The following is a 24965-nucleotide window of genomic DNA, read 5'->3' on the forward strand; positions in this document are numbered from 1 at the left end:
GGACGGATTAGAGTGTAGAGGATGGTTGGGTAGGATCTATTTATATGCATGGTTGATACTGTACTGAAATGGGCCAAGGCCCACACTGATATTGTTGCTGATATGGGTTTAGGCCCAGTTTGTATTACACACTGAGTTTTCATAAACTCACTCTTATGTTTATATGCGCAGGTGATCCTTAGCTGAGTAGGTGTTGTGAGGGACTCGGGAAAGGCCACACCACTGTTATATTACATACTAGACTCTTTAATAGTGGTAGTTTTATTTGGGTTAAATTTTATGTAATATAGTCATTTAAAGTTTTATCTTTAATTGGGGGTTTATTTTAAATGGTTGGTATCTGATAGCGGTAGTACTTGGGTTTTCAAAATAAAAATATTTTTCAACTACCATCCTACGCAATTTGTTTTAAAAGCTTCCGCGTCGATCTATGTTTTAAGATGTAATAACGACTGGAAAAGACAAATGTTTTGCTCAACAAACCGGTAGTTTTGACAGTAAATAAAATCAATTAGATATTCATGAAGACTTCAACAAGGCTTAGACAAATGGACTCTTTTAAAATAAAACTATTTTTTACAAAGCCCACTCTAATGTGACATCGCAAATTCGACCATAACGTCTAGGCTAGGTTTGAGGTGTTACAACTGAAAATAAGAATAATCCACTACCTCCTATGGTTGCTGCAATTCCTATAAATCATAATTCTGCTCCTCGTACTATGTATGATTATGTTAAGCCTACTCTCACTTGGGCTGAATCGAGTATTGTTAAACTTGCCATTGCTACAAATAATTTTGAACTGAAACCTAACACTATTCAAATGATTCAATAGTCTGTTCAGTTTGATGGTTTGCAGGATGAAGACCCAAATACTCATTTGGCCAATTTCTTAGAGTTTTTTGATACTTTCAAGATAAATGGCGTTTCTAACGATGCCCTTCATTTACGATTATTCCCCTTCTCGTTGAGAAATAAGGCTAAGCAGTGGTTAAACTCCTTACCACAATGGTCCATCACTATTTGGGATCAAATGACTGAGAAGTTTTTATTGAAATATTTCCCACCAGCTAAGACAGTTAAGTTGAGGAACGATATCTCCTTCTTCGTACAAATGGATTTAGAGACTTTATAAGATGCATGGGAGAGGTATAAGGACTTATTGAGAAAGTGCCCTCACCATTGGTTACCTCTATGTTTACAGGTTCAGATTTTACATAATGGTTTGAACCCCTCAACTAGGCAGATGATCGATGCCTCCGCCAGTGGTACCATAAATAATAAAACACCTGAGGAGGCTTATGAGTTCATAGAAGAGATGTCACTGAATAACTATCAGTGGCAAGTCATGAGGACAAAGTCTAATAAAGCAGCCGGTGTTTTCAACCTCGACACGGTCACCATGTTATCAAACCAGGTTGATGGTTTATATGTTTCTACATAGGTACATCCGGTGAGTAGTGCGATGCGAGTGGAGGAGGAATGAACAACATAAAATATCCATCCTACAACCCTAGCACAGAGAACGAACAGATCCACTATATAGATAATAATTCTAGACCACAGAATAATCCATATAGTAACACTTTTAATGTAGGTTGGAAGAACCATCCCAATTTCTCGTGGGGTGGTCAAGGACATCAACAACTGCAATGCCCTCCAGGTTTCCAACAACCATCTTACCAGCTGGAGAAGAAGCTGAACCTTAAGAAGATGCTAACGAAATTCATCTCGGTGTCAAAAACTTGCTTCCAAAACACTGAAACCACACTCAAAATTTAGCAAGCGTCGATTCAAGGGCTTGAAAATCAAATTGGTCAACTTGCCAAGATGATTTTAGAATGACCACAAGGTAGCTTACCGAGTAATACCGAAACTAACCCAAGGGAGAAACTTCATGCAATTATAGTTCGAGATGAAGAAGGGTTAGTTGAAGATGAACCAAAACTGAGACAAGAAGATGTGGTAGGTAAAGGTAAGGTTGAGGTGAGCCACAACGAGCAAAAACTGGTCATTAAGGAACATAAACCTCATGTACCATACCCCAACGCGATAAAGAAAGACCGTACATACGAACAATTCGGTAAATTTCTTAAACTTTTGAAAAAGTTGCACATTAACTTACCATTTATTGAAGCTCTTTCGCAGATGCCCAACTCAGTTAAATATTTAAAGGAGCTTTTGGCAAACAAACGAAAGTTAGCTGATTTATCGCACGTAGAGCTAAATGCGGTGTGCTCAGCTATCTTACAAAATAAAATACCCAACAAATTGAAGGATCCAGGGAGTTTTACTATTCCTTGTTTAATTGGTAGTTTAAACGTAAATAATGCTTTTGCTGATTTAAATACAAGTATTAATGTCATACCTTACAAAATGTTTAAACAACTAGGTTTTGGGAAACCCAAACAAACTAGGATGAGCATTCAATTAGCAGATAAAACCATTAGATTTCTTAGGGGTATTGTTGAAGATGTACTCGTAAAAATTGATAAATTCATATTCCCAGTTGACTTTGTTGTCCTAGACATGGATGAGGATAATGATGTCCCTTTAATTTTAGGACGCCCCTTTTTAGCAACTGCTAAAACTATCACTGATGTTTGTACAGGTGAACTCACATTTCGTGTAGGTGATGATACAATCACGCTCCAAGCTCGTGATTCGGCTAAGACATCAAATAATAAAGACGATTCTATAAATCCTGTTAATAAGACTAATCATGGGATTCAGCCCTCTTTACAGGAAACTCTTTCAAAAAACACAAATGAGCCACGTTCTGGTTCATGCTCCAACAATGGAACCATCCATGAAAGGCGAATGCTACAGATAGATGAACTAGACGAATTGTGGACTTATGTCAAAGAGGAACACAAGCAACACCATGTCGAGCTTAGCTATAGAACCAATCAATTTAAGATTGGGGACCAGGTACTGTTAGATAAGATGGATCCTCAAGTTGTCACTTTAAAGCCTAATGCAAATGGAGCAACTCCCTTTACGGTACTAAACGTCTTCCCATATGGTATAGTCGAGGTAACTCATTCTATATTTGGTACTTTTAAGGCAAATAGAAATCGACTTAAACCTTATTTTGATATTAGAACTGATAGCAGGAGAGAGGAGTTTCAACTCCTCAAACTACCATGACCATGCGAATGAGAGGTAAGGCGAGCTTAGACTCTGAATAAGCGCTTCTCGGGAGGCAACCCGAGCACTAACCCTACTAATTAGTTTATTTTTACTTCTTTTCATGTTTAAATACAGGTTTTTGACCCACACGGCCTGGACACACGGGTGTGTCGTTGGCCGTATGGAAACAGGGCTAAAAGTTTCCCAAAAATCAACAGAGACACAGCCTTAAATTAAACCACGCAGCCGTGTGAACCACAAGGCCTGGATACACAGGCGTAGGCGTGTCTAGGCCATGTGAAACCTAGAACAAATTTTTCAAATTTTAAAACAAGTCAGAGAGTTACACAGGCAAGGCACACAGCCATGTGCGAGACACGGCCTAGCCACACAGGCATGGAAGAAGCGAAGAAGATATATGTGGCCGTGCGACTCGACCGTGTAAACCACACGGCCTGGACACATGGGTATGTCTAAGGTCGTGTGAAGACTGGGCTATTTTTTTTCTCCCTCGACGAACACAGGTTGAAAACAAGCCATACAGGCGTGTGACACAGCTGTGTGGCCCAACAGGGACCCTCACACAACCGTGTCACCCTATAAAAACCCTAACCCCTTTACTATTTTCTTATTTTTGTCTTCTTGTTTTATCTTATTTTTATTTTTATTTTTATTTTTATTTTTATCTTTTAAAAACTTGTCTATTATATTTTGAACTATATTTTAGTTATTATGGTTGTTCCTAATTGAGTAATCCTTTAATCTTCCCCATCAGTTATGTTTATTTTCTTAATATCTTGCTCAAAATCATGCACTACATTTAGCTTTCTCTACAATTCCGCTAGTCACTAATTTGAGGACTTCATCCAAAATTCAGGGTAGTTTCACTTCTCTCCATCTCTTATGATATTCTACTTATACTGTCATTATATATATTCATACATTGAGGAAAATGTATATCTTAAGTGTGGGGAGGTTATTTATATGCTTATTAGAAAATCTCTGAATTATGTCTTGTTCTTAAGTAATTTTCTCATTTTATTATTAGAATGAATTTTTATTGATTTATGATTTTTATTGATATGTTTTGGATTAAGTCATAGGTAATTGTGCATTGATTGTTTAAACTTTAAGACATTAGAGAATCAATGTAATACCCCAAACCCGGCCTGGACATTATGGCCGAATTTGGCGATGTCAGATTGAAGTGTTTTTCATAAAGTGTGATGTCGTTGAAAAACCCCTTTTTCTATTAAATCTCTTGTGTGATCTTAAAGATGATTTTAATAAGTTCATTCATTATCAAAACATGAGTTGTTTGTCACAAAGTTAGTCATATTAAAACGTCATTATTATATATTTTTTATTTTAAAATGTTATTTCTTGCGAAAGCTCTTAAAACCGGTTCCGTGTTCGTGGTATCTTTGAAAAACATTTATCTTTTTGAAAACCCGTGTCTTTCCCTACTGCTAGCAGTATTAAATCAAAAACCAATAAAAAAATCCCAAATTAAAAATAAAATCCAAAGAGGCCTTATTACATTAAAAATACCCCAACTAATAATACTTATAATTAAAATCAAATGTAAAAATAACAGCAGTTGTGTGGCCACCTCTGAGTTCCCCACTACACCGACCCACCTAAGTCTGGGGATTACCTGTGCAGATAAACAGAAGGGTGAGTTCACGAAAACTCAGTGTGTAATCCCAAATCAAACAACCATACAGTGAGCAAATACAGTCTGGGCCTAAGCCCATTTCAGTAATGGTTCAGTTTCAATTAGGGCCTTAGCCTATTACAATATCAGTATCAGTTTGGGCTCGAGCCCATCTCAGTGACAGTAACAGCACAGATATGCAATTAAGAAACCTACCCAACTAGCCTCTACACTCCATCTCCGTCCAACCTTACACTCCATGCGGGGATATAATCAACCCACCCATCCCTACTCTCTAAGTAGTACCGGTTGCGACACTAAATAGTATTTGCAGTAGAGCTACCAGTACAGTACACTTCCTCCAATCATATTAAAGCCCACCCCCATGCAACACATCATGCATCGTGTCATAAAATCATACATGTACTCAATACAATTAAAAAAACATGCTAAAATATAGTCATACATCACGTAGGGGCAAAACAGTCATTTTATCATATAGGGGCAAAATAGTCACTTTATCATATAGGGGGTCTAGGTAAACTTATCGACCCAACAGTATGTCCATAGTCGTCTCAGACGACCCGTGCAACCTTAATAGTCAAACAGTGAAAATGAGCCCACGGCCCATTTTGTGGTCCCATGTGGGCCCTCACGCCTGTGTCGCCCACATAACCTAGAAATGGCTTTGGCTGTATGGATTATGCAGTCTGACCTGATTATTTCCACACATCCATGTGGTTTACCCATATGAGGCCCACCTGTCAGTAGGGCCCACACAGTCCATTTCGGCCCAATACGGCCTCAGCCCATGAAATCGTTCATGATAGCCTCGTTGATCATTCGTTCATGTTTAGTCACACAAGCTTCCACACAGGTAGCTGCATGCCCGTGTGGTGTCGACTATTCACACTTTTCATCTTTTTGCCGATTTATGATTAAGGCAGTATTTTCACACACCCGATGTGATTTGAAGTTAACCGCACTCCGAATACTCCTATACTTGAATTCAATCAAAATTCCATTTAATCAATTACCTAACTCATATATCAAATGGAATCTAATGGAGTTCCAAATCGATCACAATAGCCATCTCCTTACAGAAAATCTATTCAAGTTGTACCATTGGTTCTTAGGAGACGCACCAATCAAGCTTGATCTCCACCTACAAGAAAGTCAATAACTTATGATTCATTACAACAATACGTAAAACACTTACCAACAACGATAGAGCAGAAAGTAATTCAGTGATGCAGCAAACCAAGAACCAAAGAGGAGGATTGAACTAAAAAATTAAACAGAGAGGGCAGTGGCAAGAACAGGAAAAGAAGAGAAATGGTGCCCAGAAAAGAGAAAAGCCGAAAAGGGTAGAAGTACAGCAGAGAATTACCTATCAATATTCGGCCACCGAAACATGCAAGAAGATGCACAGCCTGCTAGAGGAAAAGAGAAAGAAACAAAGAATGGAAGATCGGTAGGAAAGCAAGAAAAATGAGAAAAGGGATTTGTCCAAAAACCAAAAGACAAGAGAGGGGGAGAGAAGAAGTATTCGACCAAAGCACAAAGGGAAAGAGTGACTGTTAAGAACCGGTTGAGAGAGGGAAAATAAGAAGCAATCGGTCAGTAAAAGAACACAAGGGAAAAGCAAACTTGGAATAAACAAACAAAGAAAAATAAGAAAAACTCGAATGATCCCTAGCAATAATCTACCCCAAGAAGAGAAAAACAAAAAGACAGGGAAGTAGCAAAAGGAACAAAAGTAAAATTCGGTACAATAGGGAAAAAAGGTGACAGAAACTGAAAATGGAGAAAAAAACTAACCAAAACCAAAATCCTGAGAGCTAGGAGTTCAAAATCAGCACCAACACTCCCACTCCTTTTAAAATCCCACATTTTCCTCCCCAAATCCTTCCATACCGTCCACTCCTCCCTCAACCATTTAATTCAAATTCCACCACAACTCTTCAATAGTTCAGGTTGACCAAAACTCCCACACGTCCTTAGCAGTAAAATAAAACACTCCCCTTGCGCATAACAGGACTCAAACATCATAACTCAAGTTACAGTAACACGCCACCTATCCTCTAGACCAGCAGGCCTATTCTGACTAAAATACCCACATTTATTTAGAATCCTACTAACAAGAGACAGGGTTAATTCATATTAAAAACAAAACTTTTGCACAAGCTAAGGCTTGAACCCAAGACTTCTTACTCTTCCTAGAACACTTAACCACTGAAGCAGACATGCATTTGTGCAACATAAACATACGAAAATAAACATTAAGGATTTTTGGGGCGTTACAATCAAGTATGATAAGTTAATTTTTCAGAATTAAAAATTTCTAGGTTGTTTCCCTAAATTGAGGTATTATCTTGAAGTTTGAAATTTACAGGATTGACATCAAAAACCATAAATTTTTGTGAGAATTTGATCCTTTAGAGCACATATTTTTCTTGCTCACTTTTAGTTATGAGTGTGTCAATATTGATTTGTTATTCTAGAACTTGCTTCGATTATACATGTCGAGACCACACCTTTGATTTGATATACTGAGATGAAAAAGGCACTTAGGCTTTAACCCACTTGTCCCATAGAAAGCCTACCTTCATAATTAACCCTTAGTGATCGAGATTTGATTTGAATTGATGCCTGACTATGTTCTTTTGTTCAGTTAGTAAATTATTTCTTATTATTCAAAAAATGAAAAAAAATGCATATTATTGCTTATTATCTCTGTTGTTCGAAAAAAAATAATACACATTGTTTACTACTTAGTTCTATAAGGCTTAAGCTTAAACAGTCTAATTTTTTAAGAGAGGCTCGTTTTTATTCATGATTAGTTATCCATTGATGCAATTATTCAGCATTAGTCTTTTTTTCAATTCAATCTCGATTCTAACCTTCTTTTTCAGCCTTTACCCACACCCCTAACCGAAGCCCCATTACAACCCTTTAAAGACCTTTTGATTTGTGTATCATCTCAAATTATAGTGGTAGAGATTTGATTTTCATGCAAGCCTATTGTAACGAATTTTCATCATTGACTATTGAGTGCTTATTTCTGAACCTTAAACACTTTGAGTAATTTGAGTGAATCTTTAGTGAGGATGTCAACTCTTGTTGGTTTTGAATTAAAGGTAAATACTTAGATAAGGGGAAATACCTATGTTTTCATGTTAAAATACTCAACTTGGATTGTTTGAGACATTAATATTCTTTTAGTTGAATTTTCAATGCATGATTATTTGTGAATTATTTTGAAACACTATTGATGAGGATTATAAGTTGAGAAGAATTAATTTTAATTGTAAGTTGAGGATTTTGCTTGAGGACAAGCAAATGCTTAAGTGTGAGGATATTTGATAAACCATAAATTTAACATATTTTAATTCCATGCTTGGCATATTTTTGGATGATTTATGATGAGAATTAGTGAATTTGATGTTCCCAATCCCTTAAATTCACGTTTCTATACTTAGGAGAGCATTTTGGAGTAAAAGGAGCGAAAAAGGGGCCAAAATCAGAGTTTTTAGGATCCACACGGCCTGGGCATTTTCCACACGGCTTAGGCATACGCCCATGTGATCCACACGGGCAGGCCACACGCCCATGTCCCAGCCCGTGTCGATATTGCTCACTGTTTCCCAAACACGCGAAAAAAGCCAATTTTGGTTTCTGAGCATTCAAAAGTCTATAAATACATACTAAAAGAAGTCCTAAAATAGCACACAGAGTAGAAAGCAAAAATTACTCGAAGAACACCTAGGGATTCAACTCAAAAGCAAGATTTCTTTCAAGACTGAATATCTCCCTTCAATTTCTCTCGAAGATTTTGGGTTTCTTTATGTTTTGTTGTTTTCCTATTTTCGAGATGTTTTTTCCCTAAAATTATGAACTAATCCCCTAGATATCTAGGGAAGATGAAACCTATGACGGATCTAATTTTTTGAATTACATAATAAATACTTGTTCTTGTTCTTAATTATGTGTTCTTAATTCTTGTTTTAATATTTTCAATATATTAATTCAAGTTGATGTGCTTATTCAGTAGAGCAAAAGTCCCTATTTAAGAGTAGATCTACCCTAATTATGCAGAGTTGCATGCAACCCTAGAAATAGGGCGACATAAATCTGCTGGATTAGAGTCAAATCTAATAAGGGAATCCATAGATCGAGTTAATGCGACAATAGGGGTTTTAATTAAAAAGAGATTTCAATTAATCAACCTAGAGTCAGTTGTTCTTAGTCTCGAAAGAGATATTAACATAATTTATGGAGTTCTACGGATCAAGACAAGTGAATAAATCATTTAATTCAGAGTCAGAATAATAAGTGAAGTCTAGGTGGATTCTTCCTTGGGTATTGTCTTTATTATTAGTTTATTCGATTATTTTCGTTGCTCTCTGTCGCTTACATTAGTTAATTAGTTTAGTTAATTTTAGATTAAACAAATCCTTTTAATTATTAGGCTAAATAATAGAAAGATAGTTATTACTAGTACTTTCAGTCCTCGTGGATACGATATTCCAGACTCACCATAGCTATACTACTATTCGGTAGGTGCGCTTGTCTTCATCGAAATATTAGTTAATTTCGTGACCCATCACAAGCCTTTGCATTTTCATTTTCATCTTCACAAACCTCTATAAATCGCCTTTAGTTTAGAATAGGCGACATCTTGAAGTTGAGATCAAGATCATTTCCTTGCTAGTATTTGTTTATTTACTTATTCGTGTAAAATATAAAGCTTCTTATATCTAATATGTTTTTTTCATATAAGTTTGAGTTGTTTAATTTTGTCATGTTATTCTAAGTTTTCAGTGTTGAGGTGAAAGGGTGAAACTCTTAGCAAATATTAAGGTAAATTTCATATTCATCATTTGAACTAAAATTAATTATCAATCTGTAATGCCCCAAAACTTAGATATTTATTTACGTATGTTGTGTTGCATAAATATATGCTTGCTTCAGTGGTTAAGTGCCTTGGGAAGTACCTGAGAAGTCTTGGGTTCAAGCCTGGGCATTTGCAAAAATTTTTGCTTTTAAGAAATAAACCTTTGCCTTTAGTTAGTTGGCTTTTAAATTAATGTGAGTAAAACATAACAAAAAAAGGTTGACCGAAATTGAGGTGTTTGAATAGTGTTTGAATGGTGGTTGAGGAGATAATGGTGGAGTGATTTTAGGAGGATTTTGTGGGATTTGAAAGTTGAGGAGTTGTAGTCGAATAGGTACTCTGACCACTCAGGGATTTCGGCTGTGAACAAGTTTTCTTTGCTCTTCTCTTTTTCGGCTTCTAACAAGTGGTTTCGGGTTCGTGTCACTCTTTTTCTGGGTAGTCAAATTCTACTAAGGGTGTAACAACCTAATTTTCAGTGGTGTCGGAACAGTGATTCGAGATCACTAAATCTGACAAATGAGTAGGAAATATTATTAATTTAGTGAGTATAAGTTAAATGTGAAGTTAGGAAAAATTTTGAAATAGTGAAATGTACAAAAATATATATATTAAAATAATTAGAATTAAAAACGAGGTATCGAGACCTCAGAAATTTTAAATCGAGCCATAAATATTTTTATAAATATTTATGGAGTGTTAATAAGTTAGTATTAAAGTTTCGTCAAGAAATTTTAAAGTACTGATAGCTAATTGAACAAAAAGGACTAAATTGTATCAAATGTAAAATTGTGGGAAATGATTAAATAGCTTAAATTATAAAAGAAAGAGGGTTTAAAATGCAAATAGACCCAAGGTCTATTTGGGCTAGACGGCAAGAGCATGAAATCACCAAGAAAATAAGGGCAAAATTGGAAAATTGCAAAATTTACTTAATAAAGCTAGGACTAAAGTGGAATTATCTAGATTTCTCTTTATTTTTCTGCATTCTCATCAGCAAAAACACCATGGAAGAGTTCCCTTAAGCTGGTTTTTCATATTTTACTGCAAGTAAGTTCAATTCTTGATTATTTCTTGAAATTTTTGTGTTTTTGTGACTATTACAACTAGGTCCATTTGTTGAATTCATTAGTTCTTGATTCTATGAAAGAAATTGAAAGTTTTTATGAATATGTGCTGAAAGTATATGATGATTTGATATAGAATTAGAGCTTTAAATTGTTTATATGCTGATTTTATTGAAAGAATTGAATAGAAAGTGAATGTTTAGGACCTAAATTGTAAAAGAGTTTGAAGTTAGAGTTTTATGTGAAAATTCTGAATTTCAATAGTTATGAAATAACTTATAATGTCTAGGAAAAGTATTAATTGATAAAATTAGTTTAATTGAGGGGTTAATTAAGTAAGGACTGAATTGTATGAACTGTGAAATTTGGGGCAAAATGAAAATCAACATTTTGCACTAAAACAGTTTTGGACAGCAGCAATAGTCTAACTTTGAAAAATCTCCAAAAATTGTATAAATCTAATTAGAGGATGAATAAAATATGAAATTAAATCTTATTGAGTCTAGTTTCCTATAGAAGAAATGCTGTAAGCAATGGAATTGTAAATCATGAGATATAATAAGTTTTGTAAGACAATGTCAGAATGATTTCGGGTTCCCCTGTTCTAACTTTGGAAAATCATAAAAAATTGGAGAAAAATAATTAAGGGACTAAATTTATATGTTTAAAATCCTTAAAGAGTCTATTTTCAATAGAAATAAGCAGGAACATCATCCAAATCTCGTACGATGGGATAATTAATTCTTAGTTAAGAAGGGTAGGAACTGTCAGATAGCAGAACAGGGGAAACTTTAAAGAATTAAATGTACTTATTGGCTAAACCAAAAATTCTGAAAATTTTATGATAATAATTTAAGTAAGTCTAGTTTCAGGTAAAATTATCGGATCTTAATTTCGAGTTATGTAGCTTAAGATATAAATAATTTAGTGACTATGACGCAAATGGACAGTTTTGAATATACATAAGTAGATAGTGAAATTATTGATAATGTTACTTGTTGCATGTTATATAAATTAAGGATGTGGAATGGAGAGGAGGAGGAGGAAAAATATGTATGAATATTCATCTAGCATGGCTAATTTGCATGTTTTAGGCTCAGGGACTAAATTGAATAAAAGTAAAACTTTATGGGTAATTTTGTAAAAATGTCAAAAATGACCAAATTGCATGAAATGGATTATTTTATTATTTAAATTACAAAATTGAATGAAATTATTAATTTAGCTCAAGATCAGGGAAAAACATGTTTTAAGGATTAAATTGAAAAGTGTTGAAATTATAGAAAATTCTGACATTTTATAGAATTCATAGGTTGTTATCAATTTGTGTGAGAATAACGGCTGGAAATAAGGATTAAATTGCAATAATTTTATTTTATTTTAACCTAAGGATGAAATCGTCATTAATTAAAAGTTTAGGGGCAAAATGATGATTTTGTTTAGAGCATTAGTTGAATGTATTATAACATGAAATAAATGAAAACGACGATCAAATTTCTTTATAAAGATTCGGATGACTTGAATACGAGACTTGAACGTGGTAAACAAAAGATATCGGATTAATGAAATATCTGATAAATGAATCGGTAACTCCGGTAATGCTCCGTAACTCTATTCCGGTGACGGATTCGGGTTAGGGGCGTTACAAAGGGTTTTTACGGGTACTTTTCATTTTGTTCAATTTTGGTTTTGCTTCTCACGTTTAATTCCCTACTGACCATTTGTGCTTTTCTCACCTACCTCTTAGCAATCACTTTTTCTTTTTCTTCTTGCCTGGTTGTTAGCTGAACGCATCCCTTCACTCTCTCAACTCTTTCGACTTTGCTAGCCAATTTTCTTCTACTTTTCTTCCTTTGCTCTTATAGATCGATTATTCTCCTTCTATATCTCTTTCAATCCTTTCCCTTTTCACTAGTGTGGTGGCTGAATATTGATTGGTAAGTCTCTGTTTTGTCTCTACTTTTCCAACTTTCCTCCTATTTTTTTCATGCCGATTTTCATCTTTTTCTCTTGGTTATGGTGTTGTTTCGGGTTTTAGTACTTCTCATGGAGTGAAGGAGTTCTCTAATGCTATAGAAAAGATCAGAACCTAAGATCAGAACCTTTCTCTCGTCTCTCGATCGAAGGTAACGCTATTCATTGATATTGTATTGAACCGAGGTATTTTAGCTTGGATTCTTTGGTAGTAGCCGAATACTTCTTTCCCTTTTTTTTTGGTTTTGCGTTTTCTATAGGTTGGTATACGTTGATACAACCCATATGTATAAACAAACATGAGTAATAGATCCGCTTATTATGCAGATAACCATCAAGGAGTTTGTTATCAACCTTCGTCGGCAGTTTAAGCGGGCTAAAACCACACTCGTTCAATCAAGGCAAGTATCAATATGATTTTGGGATGAGTACTAGAAAGAGGGTGTTTAACCTTGTTGATTAAGGACTGACAGAGTGTCTTGATTGAATGTAGGGTTGGTGCTCGTGGGTTTCTACACTATTTCGCAACAATGTGTGTAATCACACTGCTATAATCGTAACTCGGCAAAAGCCGAAATAGGTGATTGTCTACCCTACACAAGCGTGCACTCGCTCCAAATGCATAAACGTGGGCGTTTGATTGTAGAGGCCATCATGAGCGATTTCATGGGTTTAGGCCGCTTTGGGCCATGTTGGGCCGAAATGGGCAGTGTGGGCTTGTGGGCCCCACATGGGTAAACCGTACGGACGTGTGGAGATTATTGGATCAGGCTATGAAACTCACACGGCCAAGGACATTTTTGGGCTTAGTGGGCCCCACGGACGTGTGGGCCCACATGGGTTGCATTATGGGCCTTGGGCCCATTTTCACTGTTTGTCTGATAAGGTTGCATGGGTTGCTCGAGACAACTGTGGACCTATTGTTGGGTCGGTAAGTATACCTAGACCTCAAAATTTATAAATATATGTTATGCCCCTATGAGGTAAAATGACTATTATACCCTTATGAGATGTATAACTGTATTGAGCATGCCATTTTATACTTGTTGCATACATGCATGATATTATGATATGTTGCATGGATATGGGTTATTATGATAGGAGGAAGTGTACTGTACTGGCAGCTCTGCTGCAATTTCTGTTTAGTGCCGCCACCGATGCCATTTTTGGTATGTAGGGATGGGTGGGTTGATTTTATCCCCACATGGTGTGTAGGGCTAGACGGAGTGGTGTGTAGAGGCTGGTGGGGTAGGATTTCTGATTTCATACTTGTACTGTGACCGCTACTGAATTAGGCTAAAGCCCACACTGATTCTGATACTGTAATAGTCTAAAGCCCTAACTGAAATTAAACTGTTACTGAAATAGGCTTAGGCCCAGACTGTAAATGCCTACTGTATGACTGACTATTGTTAAGGGATTACACACTGAGTTTTCGTAAACTCATCCTATTATTTAACTGCGCAGGTAATCCCCAGTCTTAGGCGGGTCGGTGCTGCGAGGACCTTAAAGGTGGCCACACAACTGCATGGACTTTTTATTAAATTTTATTTTATAATTTAATTTGGGTATTTGGTTATTTAATAAAGCCTTTTAAATTTTTAACTTTTAATTCCAGATTTGTTTATTATGATTCATATCTATTAGTAGTAGGACACGGGTTTTCAAAAAGTTAAATGCTTTTAAAAACACCACATGTACGCAACATATTTCAAAAAGCTTCTACAACAAACAACGTTTTAAAAAGGTAATTACTATTTAATTTGATTAAACATTTTTCTAAACAACTTGGGTTTTAACACTGAACAAGATGACCTCAATACTAGCTAAGATTACAAAGAGGTTTAATACAGAATGGGGTTTTTCAACAAAATTTTATTCTTCGAAAAACACTTTCATGTGACACTGCCAGATTCGGCCATAACGTCTAGTCCAGGTTTGGGGTGTTACACAATCACTTGTTATAATAATACTTGTAAAGTAAGATCTTTTATTTGTTATAGACAATATGGTGTGATTCTGAGCACTAAGGTTGAATTAAATCTAGCCAAGATGAAATAAGTTGATGATGTACTGAATCTTCAAGAGCCACATCTTCTTGTGATGATCAAAATAATGATTGATCCTCTTGTGATTTTTAATTGGGTCAAATATGGAAGGTCGAACCAAGTGGGTCAAGAGGAGTTTGAAGGGCCTTTGTGTGGATGTGGGGGACAGGTCCAAAATAATCAAGTTCTAAGTGGGCTAAGATCAAGTCAAATTTTGATCCAAAAGGTTGGATGATTCCTTTTTATGGGTTTTAATTAATCAAGCACTTTATCTAAGTTTTTTTTTCGAATGCATCTTTAATTTAGTCTCTTGCATTATTATTCTACATCTTTTAAATTATGACATGCATTATGTGACTCTCATGTTAGTTAAGTATGCATCATTAATAATGACATGCATTATGTAACTCTCATGATTAGTTAAGTTTGCATCATAAATAATGACATGCATTATGTAACTCCCATGTTAATTAAAGTTTATATCTTTAAATTAAGTCATGCATTAAGTAACTCATTTGTTCATTTAGTTCGCATCTTAAAACCATGCATTTAGGCATCTTAGTTAATAAATATGTTTGAGTTAGTTTATATATGTTTGTTATTTAATTTGGTTGTTATTTTAATGCATAAGTTAAAGTGTGTTTATTTTCATTTGTATTTAAGTGTTTTAAGTTGAATAAGAATGTGAATTGGTTTCAAGTGTTTAATAAGCATTCATTCTTGATTAGGTCACTCTTCAAAAGGCTAAGGGAAGACTCTTCAAATGCTGATAGATTTTGGTGCACTTAAAGGTTTATTCATGGCACCAATTAAAGGGAGGACATACAAAATAATGAAGGCATCCGATTATGGTAGAAGAAAGGACTACAAACAGAAACTTAAAGAGCACTAATCTTCATAAAGATGGTGACCTTTAAGCTATCCATGGACTAACGAAAATACAAGCCCTTTCATCTACTCAAAGATAAGTGAAAAGACATGACTTTTGGGCTAACCATCAAAGAGTTAAACTGAATTTAATGGTTTGATTTAAGCTAGTTAATTGACCAAATTTGAAATGTCTTAAGGGAACTTGAAAGGTGATTTGAGGCCTATAAATTTCATTCTAAGTTATTCATGTAAAAAAACTTTTGCTTGAAATTAAATCATATTTTGTGAGAATATTTCTCTCTTGTTTCTTCATTAAACTATTCAAACTTATCAAACTTTCTTCAAAATTGTGGTGTTCAAAATTTGTCTTATCACTCCATTTACCATCCCGAGTTGTGGCAACTTCGATACACCAAGATTCAAGTATAAGTTCAAGTTTAAGCGGGTCGTAGTTTTAATATAGCTACGATTCCTTAGAGAATTCAAGTGCTTTAAATTAAGGTTTCCACCTTTTGAACCATTTCAAGACAACTCTTCAATCAAGCTATTTTCTGAACCCACAAAGCTCAGGAAATTGCATAACAATAGATGACACAATGAATGCTTCGATAATTTAATCTTGATTTGTTGTAGACATATAAATATTGATATAATAAATATTTGAAATCTTTTTTATATATAATTTTGAAGTTATCAAGTGATTATAATGTCATATGTTATATTTTTGGATTGATCTTAAATAGTTTAACATTCATATTGCACCATCCTTTACTTATGGATTCATTTGCCAAACTCTTGGACTTATTAAACAATGATATTGGACACTCCTTCGATGGATATAACTTTGCTCATGGATTAATATGCTTAATTATTAGACGTACGTTGCTAGATTAATCGATTGGGACCACTATTTTATGTGGATTCTAATTGAGTAATAACATTGAGTATTAAAATTTAATCTTAATACGACACCAAGAGTTGATCCTCTAAACTCAACATATTTTCTTCCAAGTATTTGTTTTTATTATTTTTAGTTAATTTCTTTAGTTGATTTTTATTTTTATTTCTACTATTTCTTGCTCCTACATTCATTTTCGACATTCATTCCAAAGTTAAGTGTTAAATATTTGTTCTAGCATAATACTTGTAATCTTGTAAGTTCTAATCAACTTCCTTACGGATCGACCTCAGACTCCTAAGATTTTATTACTTGAATATAACCTACATTTGGATTGTAGACCTAGAAAGTCCCTGTCAGGTAACACACTTATGATAAGGTCATTTTGGACGTGCATTTATTGATAGCTTTCGTAAAGGTATATAATAATGGAGAGCTCAGTCACAATACTTCAGTGGAATGACTTCATGACTAAATAATGTTGTAATTCATAAGCGTAAATGTTGAGAAATGTGCTCATATTATAGTAAACATGTAATTGTTTTCTATGCATTTGAACGATGAAATAATAAATAAATTTAACGAAAAGAGTCTATTTACCTTTACAATATTCCGGAATGTATCATGGCCCTATCTATTCATCTTTTTCTTCAAAAAAAAAAAAAAGTTCCGCATCTCTCCGGGGCCGGGAGAACAAATAGGCGTGGGGAAGAGGGAGAGGGGGGCTACGAGCCCTCCCCCGTTGCTGTTTCCGGACCACCCATCCCTTCCTTCCCCTTCGCCCCGCCCGGTGAGGTCCGATGAGATCAGATCTCTCGATCGAAGTGAAGTGATAGGAAGAACATATCCCTATTATGCCTTTGTATTTCTCTCTTTCATTTTTTGCATATATAGCAAAATTGTGACAAGAAAATATCAGCCCATTAATTGTCTAACTTCAAACTGATGACAAGTGGCACTATAAAAACGTTTACATTGTGAGAAAGATAACTTACTTCAGTAGATAATCTATACGAGTTTGTAGTCCCGTAAAAGAATCAAAGTGAGCATTTGATTCAAATACTTAGAAGGATTATTATGTTGTCTACAATTCCATTTATGGAGATGACTAGTCTTAGCTATCGGAGTAGTTGACTCCACGGGTAGAGACATAAATGTATTCATTGGAAGAATGATGCATTGGATTGGACCTAAGATGAATTAATTATGCTTATGAATTAATTCACTTGTGACGCTCATGGTGTGATCTACCTAAATCCTCAGTTAGTCACTGACCATACGTATGTAACTCATGTGCTTTGATATAAGTGGAGGCTTATACTCTCATGATGATAAGCCCAAAGCTGATATGTTGGGTACATGACTTGTGTATGGCATAGTTTTACTAGCAATAATGGAATTCATAGCTCGATTAAAGAGTTAACGATATCCTCTCATTGGCATTGTGTGGATTGATAAATATGGAACGTGGCCACGGTTGCCTATTCTCAAACGAGCAATTTAACACAGAAATTTGTTAAAGTGATCATATTAATAATTAAGAAGACATAGTGGTGACAATAAGATAAAATAAGAATGTATTGGGTGAACATATTTAACTCAAAGGAACCAAGGATATCATATGAGGGTAACAGACACATGATAAGGTCATTGGACAAAGTAGTTAGATGAATTGCTTTCGTAAAGAGTATACGATAAGGAGTTTTCAATCACGGTACTTCCTATGGATTGACTCCATAATTAAGTAAATTGCGAATTATCCTAACAATGTTTCTTGACATAATTGTAATTACGAGAGCCTAATTGTATATGTCTGAATGGTCACTCTGCTAGCTCAACAAAAGCTCTATCAAACTGCATTTGAATCAGAAGAAAATTCTACAACTTTGGAAATAATTTAATTGAGTTGATTTATTCGATGTGGAATTAAATTAGGTGGTTGTGAGAATTGTTCAATTAGAGAATTTGATTAAAGAATTTTCTTGAAAAATTAATTTGGAAAATTTTAGTGATTTTTGGGAAATTTAATTTTGATTAAGTAAAATTAAATTAATCAAATTAATTAAAATTAATATGATATTTTTTAAAATTAATTTTCAAGTCAAATAATTGGCCCAATGGGTAATTGAACTTAAAATTTGGACCTAAGATCGAAAATTGGGTCCATTAACCCAAAATCGAGACAGAGATCCAAAACCTGGTCGAACTAGGTCTGGTATATGAAACTGGGTCGACGGTCCAACCATTTGTAAGACCAAACTGGTCGAGCAGTCACTAGCCCAGACCAAATCGAATCAGGGTTCCGTAATGGTGTCGCACTTGCGATGGCACCCTCAGACACGACAATGTCGACGGCGGCATTCCAGTGGGCGATGTGTGGTCCTTCAACGGTTGAGTAGTAGAGGAATCACACTCCTATGGGGACTCTACCAAATAATTTGATTTCTAATTAACTATTTTAGAAATAAAATTATTTTACTAAATTTAATATTAAATTTAATTTCATACTTATCTTGTAGATAGATATTCTATTACTTTGATATTAATTTTAATCTAATATTTATTCGGATAAGTATTATATTAATTTAATATTAAAGTGATTAAAACTTAATCAAAGTTGAACTCTCTAAACTCTCCCAATATAAAAAAAAAGTCTTGGGTCATTATTTTTCACACACTTGACCGAGAAAATTGTAAAGAGAAAATTCTCTAAAGAAATTATTTTTGAAGATTTCTAGAGATTTTTTTATTTACAACTTGACCCAAAAATTTAAAGAAATTGCGAATAATGTGATTCGAGTTCGATAATTAGGCCGAAACCTGAGCTGTCATTTTCCATATCATTTGGGCCTATGACATAGGCTGGAATTAAGGAGTTCAAAGAAGCATTGATCCAGCAAAAGTAGGTCGAACATAATAAGTCTAATCAATATTGGGCCTCTAATAAAGTCCCAAGTCCATGCAACGTTTTGCATATGGGCTTTTAAGGCCCAACCGTTCATTTAGTCTATTTAATTCCACAACACTTAATTAGAGTTTATTTAATATTGTTCACATTATTTTGTGTCTTTTTTATTACATGATTAATATAGTTTTAAAAGTGTCAACATGTCTAGTTTATTGTGTCTTTCATATTTCCTATTTATTACATTTTAATTATTGTGTTTATGATGTCTTTATCTTTGTTTATTGTATCCCAAGAACACTAATGGTCAGCCACCTTTAAGGATCCAAGTGGACTATTTCATTTTTTTTTAAAAAAGGAATTAATAAGTTTTCACACACAAAAGGGTTGTTCGTTTTTGGCATGATAAATGACCATTCAGCCAACCATTGCTTCATTAAGTTCCACCGTCTAAATCGGAGCTGAACGAGGCTCTTTGGAGGATTCTAGAAGGTGACTTTCGGTCAGCCAACGCACATTAAGTGCCACCGTCCAACATGGGAGAAGAATGTGTCCATTAGAGATATTTTTAATCCCTAAGCATGCATGTACGGGTATATGAAGAACCATGTGGCTGTTCGGTTGGAGAGAACCCATAATGCTACTTAATATCATCTTTAAATGTTAAAGAACATTCATGTACATCATTAAAAGTCGAATATGGCCATTCATCTACTTAGTGTTCTAGAGATAGTTCAGTCATGACATTTTGTAAATGTTAGAATATTTTATCAATATATACATTTTGAGTGTTATCTCTTTGTTCTTTAAGAACTCAACCTGAACTTATCAAGACTCATCTTGTGGCATTCAAGTTCAACCGATCTTTTCACTCCCCTTCTCATCTCTTTACAGAGTGTGGCGAGCACCATTATACCTTTGATTCCTATCTCTTGATAGATAGTGAGTCAATGTTTCTTCTTCATTTCCTAGACTACCGAGTCTTAAACAAAATTATAGAAGCTGTGTCTCGTTGTCATATAACATAGGTTCGTTTCTGGGTTTGTTTCAAGTTCAAAAGTTATACCCCCAAATTATCATTTGTTTTATTTTCTTTCGTATTTTTATCATATTATGAAAGATTACCTATTTAGAAGCAACCGAGAAATTAAAATCGTGACTTGTAAACTTAACACGTAGCGAGACTTACATCATTTGGTATCAGAGCTAGTTTTCTTTACAGGTATCGTACTTTTCTCTCTCCCGAAATTAAAAAATAAAAAAATGTTAAAAATTTGACAATTTGAGATTCGAAAAAAAGTCTGGGAACCCTTCAACAAAAATTTCAATTAATTCATGTTTTTAAGCCCATTTTAGACATTTTTATAAAAGTTTACGATAGCAAAATTTTTTATTTTGCCAGTATAACCAAAATACCTCCTAAACATCCTTTTAAGCCTTTTTAACCTATTTCTGGCAGATCTTTTTTCAACCTACCATTTTGCTTTGTTTGAGTCCTACCCCAAAAAACGCTTCAAGAATACGTTTTGTAATTTCTTATCGTTTCAGGTTCTTAAAAAATTTAAAAGATTCAAATGGAAAAAGGCACGAGTGTGTGAGATCAATTGAGTGGTAAAAGCCATAATTGTGTGCAAACACGAAAGGAGTGACTTTTATTTTCGAGTGAAATATGTGAGGTACACATTTTACTATTTAAATTACTCTTTTGTTTACTAATCTTTTTTTAATCATGTCTCAGAGTCCCGAAAGAAATGTTGCCAATAAAGGAGCTTAACCTCCAAATTTACAGTATCAGGCATTGCTATGAGAAATGCATATAACATAGTTTTGCTTCTAGGTTTATTTTAAGTTTGAAAGTTATATCCCCAAGTAATCCTTTGTTTTATTTTCTTTCATATTTTTATCATATTATGAGAGATTACTTGTTTAGAAATGATCGGGAAATTAAAGTCGTGAATCATAAACTTAATGTGTAGCGAGGCTCACATCAGCGAAATTATCCCACTAGTAATCTTGTGGAAAATTTTCTAATTTAAAACGAGCCAACACTTGACAGACGTGAGCTTGAGGATAGCGGAGAAAACTACTCGGTAAAAGCGTTCATCCTTAACGAATCAAAAAAGTATAATTTTGGTTAAGTGTTTATTACTTTAGATATCACAACCGAGTTCTAGTGTTGGAAAAAAAATTAAAACTCTATTTTTCCCTTAAACTTATTTTCTGATGCGTTTTTCAAACCCGTTTTTTAACTGTAAATTAAAAATTATTTGAGCCGTAATTATATATGTCCAATAGGTCTCTCTGCTAGCTTAAGATAACAAGAAACAAATTGCAAGTAGAATCAATAATATAAAGTGAATGAAAAAATGAACTAAAAGAAATAAATAGCATGTATCAATATATGCAACGAATGAATTTTCTCATTAAGTACAAAAGATGACTTGAAAATTAATTTAGGTTATTCAAATTATTATTTAATTAATTAAATAATTAAAGTTTGGATATGGAATTAAATTAATTAAGTCATTTTGGATTTGTTGAATAAGGAAATTAAATATATTTCCTCATAGATTCTATTACGGTAAAATTAGAAGTGGATTGAGAAAACTAATTAATTGATAAATAAATTTATTTAATTAAATTTATTGATTAAATAAATAATGTTTTGGGTAATTAAAATAAATATTGGATTGTATAAATCATAAGCATTGGATAAAAATCTAGGAAGCACATATAGTTCGACCCAATATAAGAAAGACCAAACATGGCCTTGTAAAAGGAAGGCAAGCTAGGGTATTATACAATGATGTCGCCACCCTTAGCACTTCTACTTAGAGTAGAAGTTGTATTTTTATTAAAATATTATTTAATCAGACTTTATTCGAACAGAACTCTTGTGTCGTTTTCTATAAATAGGAACTATGTGTTAAGCAATTCACACTTCTTCTAATACGTTATTATTCTGTCAGAACATAGTGGCAATTTAGTTCAAAAACATGAATTATATTTTCTAGGAAAGATGTATAGTTTCTAGTTATAGAGAGAATTGACTTCTCTACTAAAAGTAAATAAAAGTTTTCATTCTGTGGATTGGTTTGCGTTGCTTGAGCCCAAACTCAATACAATTCATGGTTCAAGAATAGCGGAGAAGGTCGTTCAATAGAAAGTCAGGATCTACTATAGTTCGCCTCGTACAAAGCACATTTATATTTCAATTAATATTTATTATTATAAATAACACAAATGACTCAGTTTTAGAAAATTTTAAACTTCTTCTCGATTTTAGAGGGTATTTTAATTGCCATGTACGCTTAAGCTCGACTCACATGCTTATTTTTGTCCTAGAATTGACTAAACTATATCTCTAATACTATTAAACATAACACCCCTCACCCAACCTGATGATCGGTACAAATGAAAGATGCTGTTGAGACATGTACGAGTAAGAATCCTAGAATTTGTTTAAGAATCCTAGAATTTGTTTAAGAGATAAAAGCTTAATTTTTTAATCAAATCATTAAATTAAGTTTTAGCAAATTAAAGGCTTTAAAATAATTTAAAATCATTTTGAATTTATTAAAAGTTGATTGAAGGTGTTCGAAACCCAAAACGAGGCTTAGAAGGTTAAAAAGACTTAAAATAGTGTAGGATTGAAACAGGCTGCTACATCCTATCCAGCAAAACCCTAGTGCTCGAGTGTTGTTTAGAAGTAAGAATAATGGAATAGGTTTTGAATAAGTAAGGTGATGGACTAAATCAAGAGGTTGAAGTCTACGGGTACGCTTTTGGGCAAAGTCTTGGTTAAGCGAACAAGTCAGAGGAAAACTGTAGTGTAGCTCTATTCGCCCATATGGAAAATAGATAGGAGTTTGACGGGTGTCAAGTTCTTATAAGGGTAAAGTTTGTATATTTAGATAGTTAGAAATTGAAAATGAGGAGTTTCTCTTCCACCTTATTCAGGAATTATTTCCCTAGTTTAGATCTAAAACAATCAAAAGTGTTTCCTTCCTTTACAAAAAAAAAATGAAGGTGCTGATCTAGATCCCCACTTATGAGTACTCCATGTGAAGGTAAGATCCATGGTCTTCCCTGCTATTTTGTGGAAAAAGAGTAAGTCTGAGCAACTAGATAAAGTTAAGGACATACAACCATAATTGGGGATATAAGTGCTAGAAATGACAAAAAAAAAAGAGGTATATGAGTAAATTTTGATGAGTTTTTATACTCTATAATAGTGGTTGTTGTCGATCTTCCAAAGAAAGTCTGAATATGGAGTTTTGTGTTAAAAAAGGGGTAAAAATCAAGTGAGTCCCTAAATTGACTCTTGTATGTGTATTATACTTATCTAGAAACTTCTATGCTAAGTGGCCAAAGAATGAGATTGAAACTAGTAAAGTATGATGTGACGAATCTGATAAAAAATGTAAGACTTATGAATCTAAATGACTATGGTGTGCTTATGTTTAAAAGTAAGAATGAGCCTGATAGGAAGTGTATGTGTGTCTTTTAAGCATAAGAATTTCTGTCATGAGTGAGTTGATGCATGATGAGTTTATACCTGTCTCTGAAGTCATCAAAAGGGCTCGTTAGGACTAAAAATACGAATCTCTGAAAGAACAAGTTCATGGCCATTGCACTAAAGGAAACCATATCGTGTAAGACCGTAACTGGTGGGTTATGGCATCATATGGGAAGGACTGAATGAGGTTATTACTTAACGTAGTTCTCTACATGTCCCAGAATGATTAGGGCAAAACCTCACTAAGTGTGAGTTTAGGCAAATCTCTATCGTTTAAAATACCATAAAAAGGACAACCTTTGTAGCAAAACTCTAGAAAGGCAAGCCTTTGTGGCAAACCTGTAAAAAGACAGCCTTTGTGGAAAAAATCTGGAAAGGAAAGCCTTTGTGACAAACCTATTAAAGGACAACATTTGTGGAAAAACTCTAGAAAGGCAAGCCTTTGTGGCAAACCTATTAAAGGACAACCTTTGTTGCAAAACTTTAGAAAGGGAAGCCTTTGTGGCGAACATGTTAAAGGAAAACCTTTGTGGAAAAACTCTAAAGCCTTTGTGGCGAACCTCTAAAAGGATAGCCTTTTGTGGCCAAACTCTAAAAAGGTAAACCTTTGTGGTGAACCTGTTTAAGGACGATGTTTGTGGCAAAACTTCGAAAGGGTAAGCCTTCTTGGAGAACCTCTTAAAGGACACCCTTATGGCAATATCTGGATAAGAAAGCCTAAGTGGTTATCTTTGAAAATGAATTTCTTTGTGGTGCCATCTAAAGAATGACCTTTGTGGCAACCATTTGAAAGAACACATTTGTAGTAGACTCTAAACAAAAAATAAAAAAAACCCATGACGAATTCTAATAAAAATGACATATAAAGTCTTCTAAAGGAACGATAAGTATGGCGAACTCTGAAAGAAAAGCTCTGTAATAATTTTTATGGCTAACCCAATATAGTAACATGGTAAGAACAATGAAACTATAGTGCGCCAAAGCATGTGGTGAACTTC

The 24965-nt window shown here is 34.3% G+C and overlaps 1 non-coding gene across 1 annotated transcript; it reads right to left on the reverse strand.

The window, feature by feature from the left end:
* Positions 1–1081: 1081 nt before the first annotated feature.
* LOC128293392 (small nucleolar RNA R71) lies at positions 1082–1188 on the reverse strand. The gene has a single exon (XR_008283575.1). It is a non-coding gene; the product is annotated as a small nucleolar RNA R71 (small nucleolar RNA).
* Positions 1189–24965: the final 23777 nt, after the last annotated feature.

Source organism: Gossypium arboreum, chromosome 5 (assembly GCF_025698485.1).
Source record: "Gossypium arboreum isolate Shixiya-1 chromosome 5, ASM2569848v2, whole genome shotgun sequence".
Classification (NCBI taxonomy): domain Eukaryota; kingdom Viridiplantae; phylum Streptophyta; class Magnoliopsida; order Malvales; family Malvaceae; genus Gossypium; species Gossypium arboreum.